Genomic DNA, 6,000 nt, shown 5'->3' with positions numbered 1-6,000 from the left:
TGACATGATGATACGAAAGTCACAGCTAATGAACGGAATTCAAATTAAGATTTTAACACGTATATGCTGATACGATGATACATGCTATTACCATGTTTTAACAGGTCATGGTTACGCATACGATATGATAACATGATGAGACAGGTTTTGACACGTTATGATTTTGCACGACACGCTTATGTTCATGTTTTTAAGCTCATGAAATGTATGTTGATTATGTTATTTTTCACTGCTGTGTGCTACGTATATGTACTTGTTATTACTGGTACATGTGTGTTGAGTCTTTAGACTCACTAGGCGTGTGTGATGCAGGTGAGCATTTTGAGCAGGGGACCGGAGGTGCCGAAGACTGAGTAGGCAGGCGGGGTGTGCGGTGACACGACCCGAGGACCATTATTTTTCCGCATATTGATTCATGTGTTTTGAGAGGAGTTACACATTTTATATGTTGATGATATTACGATTTTTACACGTTTATGTTTACGTTGATTTTGGATGACGTTAGTTATTTTTAAATTGCTCTATTTTTACAGTCAAGTGTTTAAGATCATTTTTAAATGTTATATTTTTCTGCATGCAAAATATTTAAATGTTTATTTTCGAAAAATGAGCTTGTAAAAAAAAAAATTTATTTCCGCACTTTTAAAATTAGTAGACGTTTCAAAGTGAGTGTCTCGCAAGTTGGCATCTTGAGTCAAGCCAAGTCCATGGATGGGTTTCAGTTATAGACAACGGCTAATTGGGATAACAAACCAACTGCCAGGCGTAACAGATAGGCTTCTTAATCGATGGTAGGCGGGAATATAAAAAAAGAGATGGAAGGCTTGAGAAAGAGACGGAAAGAAAAGAAATTACAGAGGATCGATCCAAGAGAGAGAAGAAGAGAGATCTGAAAATTATAAAAGATTGTATTCTTTGTTCTTGATTAGAAGCTCTGTAATTGTAATTGTAATCGAGTACCTTGGTTCATTCAATAAAAGATTGGTTGTTCTCCCGTGGACGTAGGCACTTCTTTGCCGAACCACGTAAATCTCTTTGCAGGCATTTATATTGCTGTGTGTGTGAGTTGCTGTAATCCCATATCCGTGAAGAAAGAACACTAACAAGTGGCTCCGTCTGTGGGAATCTACGAGGATGGGTTCGTTAAAATTCGACATTGAAAAATTCTCAGGCAAAAATGATTTTGGCTTGTGGAGGATCAAGATGCGTGCGATCTTGGTGCAACAAGGACTTGTCGAAGCCCTGAACAGAGAAGAAAATATGGTTACAACCTTGAAGGACACAGAAAAGGAAACAATTCTGGAGAAGGCCCATAGTGCAATCATTCTCAGCCTTGGAGATAAAGTCCTTCGTGAAGTCTCGAAGGAGAAATCTGCACAAGATATATGGAATAAGCTGGAAAAATTGTGCATGGCCAAATCTTTGGCAAATCGCCTATACATGAAGCAACGCTTGTACTCCTTCAAGATCAGAGATGAGAAAAATCTCTTGGATGAAATCGATGAATTCAACAAGATCTTGAATGATCTGGATAATGTGGACATCAAACTTGAAGAGGAGGACAAGGCTCTGTTTCTGCTGAATGCACTCCCTTATGCATATGACAATTTCAGAGAAGCTATGTTGTATGGAAGAGAAAAGACAATCTCGCTTGAAGAGGTCTTATCAGCCATTCAAGCGAAGGAACTTCAGAGGAACCATCAAACAACAAAAGAACCTCAAGGTGAGATACTTCATGTGCGAGGAAGAACAGAAAAGAGATCGCAAAAAGTGCCAAGAAATCGATCCAGATCAAAGAGTCAAACAAAGTATATATGCTTCAATTGCCATCGTGAATGACACTTTAAAAGAGATTGCCCATAAAAGAAAAGAAGATACCAAGAAAAGCCCAAACAAAATGATGAAGTAGCAGCTGTAGTTGATGGATACGAATCAGCAGAAGCTCTCATGATCTCAGATCAAAATCCTAATAATGACTGGGTTCTTGATTCGGGATGCACTTTCCACATGTGCCCTATGAAATCTTGGTTTGAAATTTTCACAGAATCTGATGAAGGATTAGTGCTACTGTGAAATAATAAGCCATGCAGAATTAAAGGTACTGGCTCTATCAGATTGAGAATGCACGATGGACAAGACAGGCTACTGAACCAAGTGAGGTATGTTCCAGAATTAAAAAGAAATTTGATCTCACTAGGGACTCTTGATAGTGATGGTTTCTTGTTTAAATCTGGAAATGGAACTATGAAAGTGATGAAGGGTTCATTAGTTGTCATGAAAGCTGTAAAGATGAATTCATTGTATGTACTTCAAGGAAATACAGTGGTAGGTGGGGCTGCTATGGCACAAATGACAGCCAATAATGCAATTCTTTGGCATTTAAGGCTTGGACATGTGGGGGGAAAAAGGGTTGATTGAATTATCAAGACAAGACCTGCTCTGTGGGGACAAAATTCAAAGCTTAGAATTTTGTGAGAACTGCATATTTGGAAAAGCAAAAAAAGTGCATTTCGGATGTGGTAAACACACAACAAACAAGCCCCTAGATTATGTTCATGCTGACCTTTGGGGCCCCTCAAGGACAGCAACTCATGGAGGAGGGAGATATTTTTTGTCCATAGTAGATGACTATACCAGGAGACTATGGGTTTACATATTGAAGACAAAGGATGAAGCAGCCCTGAAATTCAAAGAATGGTTGCAGGCAACCGAGAATAAACTGGACAGAAAATTGAAGCATCTCCGAACAGATAATGGATTAGAATTCTTTTCTGAATCATTCAAGGAACTTTGCAAGTCAAAGGGAATCACAAGACACATGACTGTTGCTGGAAACCCACAACAAAATGGGGTAGCAGAAAGGATGAATCGTACACTGTTAGAACGAGTGAGATGCGTGATAATAAGTGCTTGTTTACCTAAATATTTCTGGGGAGAAGCTATACATATAGCATGCTACTTGATAAACTGATGCCCTTCAAGTGCCATCAATTTTAAAACACCAATGGAATTGTGGAAAGGAAGCCCAAGTGAATACTCACATCTTAGAGTATTTGGTTGTTTGGCATATGCACATATCAAGCAAGATAAACTAGGAGCAACGGCTTTAAGATGCATCTTTATTGGTTACCCGGATGGAGTCAAAGGATATAAAGTATGGAACTCGGAAGCCACTGGTCCTAAATGCTTTAATACAAGGAACATCACCTTTGATGAAAGCAAGATGGGCTATGGATGGAAAGAAAGGTGCACTATGATGAGCAAAACAGGTTATCAAGAAACACCAATTGAGGTGGAGCCAATTCATAATACCCCACAAGAGTCTGTGGTAGAAGAAGAAGATGAAGTTTCCACAGGAATTACAGATCATCATGCTACTGCCCAGGATCAACAAACACACATCTTAGCAAGAGACATGCCGAGAAGAGAAGTCAGACCCCCTAAGAGGTATGCACATGAAGACTTAACATGGTATGTTCTTACTGTAGCTGAAGAGGTGGAGTCCCTTGAGCCAGCAACCTATGAGGAATCTATCTCTTGCAGCAAAAGAAAAGAATGGCAAGAAGCAATGGATGATGAACTTCAATCCCTACTGAAAAACAATACGTGGCAGCTGGTAAACAAACCCAAGGGGCAGAGGATACTAGGATGTAAATGGTTGTATAAAGTTAAAGAAGGGCTGACAGAAGCAGAAAAATTTAAGTAGAAAACAAGGTTGGTGGCGAAAGGTTATTCTCAGCTGGAAGGATTAGACTTCAATGAGATTTTCTCCCCGGTTGTCAAACACTGCTCTATAAGAATAATACTCGCTTTAGTAGCCCACTTGGACATGGAGCTTGAACCACTCGATGTAAAAACCGCATTCTTCCATGGAGAGCTCGAAGAAACCATTTATATGGAGAAGCCTAAAGGATTTGAGCCAAGAGGGTCTGAACAGAAAGTTTGCCTTCTTAAAAGAGCTCTCTATGGACTTAAACAAAGTCCTAGGCAATGGTATAAGAGGTTCGATGTGTTTATGTTAAAGATCAACTTTGAAAGGAGTAGTTATGATATTTGTGTCTACTTTAAACTCGGAGACAATGGAGTGATGACTTACCTCTTACTGTATGTGGATGATATGCTCATTGCAAGTGTGAGCAAATCTGAAATACAAACTTTAAAACAGCTGCTTAGTTCAAAATTCGAAATGAAATACTTGGGAAAAGCCAAGAGGATATTAGGGATGGAAATCACAAGGAAAAGGGACCACAACATTCTGTTTTTGAGCCAAGAGACATACATAAAGAAAGTGCTCAAACGTTTCAATATGCATGATGCTAAAACAGTTAGCACACCATTAGAACACCACTTCAAACTCTCCCTGGTACAGTCACCCACAAGTGCAGAGGAGAGGATGCAAATGATGAATGTTCCATATGCTAGTGGTGTGGGAAGCATCATGTATGGGATGGTTTGTAGTCGACCGGACTTAGCCCACACAATAAGTTTGATTTCCAGGTTCATGGCCGATCCGGGGTAGTCTCATTGGGAAGCGCTGAAATGGACTCTAAGATACTTAAGGGGCACAGTGAATGTGGGATTAATGTTCAATAATCAACCTGGAATCACAAAACAACCTCTTGAAGGTTTTGTGGATTCTGATTTTGCAGGGAACATAGACACAAGAAAGTCCATAACAGGTTATGTCTTTACCTTATTTGGTACAGCTATTATCTGGAAAGCTGCATTACAGTCAGTGGTAGCTCTATCTACTACCGAAGCAGAGTTTATAGCTGTCACGGAGGCAATTAAGGAAGCAATCTGGCTGAAGGGACTCCTAGCTGAGCTTGGAATAAAACAAGAACATGTGGTGGTAAACTGTGATAATCAAAGTGCGATCCATCTGTCAAAGCACCATGTATTCCATGAACGATCGAAGCATATTGATGTCAAGCTGCATTTTGTAAGGGACATCATCTCAAAGGGAGAAATCAAACTTGAGAAGATAGCAACTGAAAACAACCCTGCAGATATGCTAACAAAGTCGCTGCCTCATGTAAAGTTCAAGTCCTGCTTGCACTTGATTAATACAGTGACTGCAGAATAGATCAAGGTGGAGAATGGAGAGTAGCCAAGCTTGGAGACAAGGTGGAGATTTGTGAAGTGAGTGTCTCGCAAGTTGGCATCTTGAGTCAAGCCAAGTCGATGGATGGGTTTCAGTTATAGACAACGGCTAATTGGGATAACAAACCAACTGCCAGGCGTAACAGATAGGCTTCTTAATCGATGGTAGGCGGGAATATAAGAAAGGAGATGGAAGGCTTGAGAAAGAGACGGAAAGAAAAGAAATTACAGAGGATCGATCCAAGAGAGAGAAGAAGAGAGATCTGAAAATTATAAAAGACTGTATTCTTTGTTCTTGATTAGAAGCTCTGTAATTGTAATTGTAATCGAGTACCTTGGTTCATTCAATAAAAGATTGGTTGTTCTCCCGTGGACGTAGGCACTTCTTTGCCGAACCACGTAAATCTCTTTGCATGCATTTATATTGCTGTCACTAGTAGAATTTCTGGCTTTTACTTCGCCACTCGTTACTTCGGCGATTATTAATCATGAAGTAGTATATATCAATCAACTTCGATAATAACACCAGCGAAGTAAAACATTAATTTTTACTTCAAAATTTAAAAAACACGGGCTTCACTTCTAATTTTTTATAATCTTTTACTTCGAAACAGTAGTTTTGATGAAGTGAAAAGTTAAAAAAAATTTTAAATTTATATTTAGTAAAGTAAAAAATGAACCATAATTTTAATTAATTTTCCTTAAATGATGAAGTAATAAAATACAAATTAACTCGCCATATTAAAATTGTGTCGAAGTTAAAGAAAGAATTTACTTCACCACAACTCAATAATTGTGAAGTCGTGCTCTATTAAATACTTCACTACAATACAAAAAAATTAAGTCTTTTAAATTTACTACTTCGTCATTAAAATTAAATTGTGAAGTAATAAAACT

The sequence above is a fragment of the Primulina huaijiensis genome, chromosome 1 (assembly GCF_012295235.1).
Source record: "Primulina huaijiensis isolate GDHJ02 chromosome 1, ASM1229523v2, whole genome shotgun sequence".
Taxonomy (NCBI): Eukaryota; Viridiplantae; Streptophyta; class Magnoliopsida; order Lamiales; family Gesneriaceae; genus Primulina; species Primulina huaijiensis.
This window is presented reverse-complemented; position numbering follows the sequence as displayed.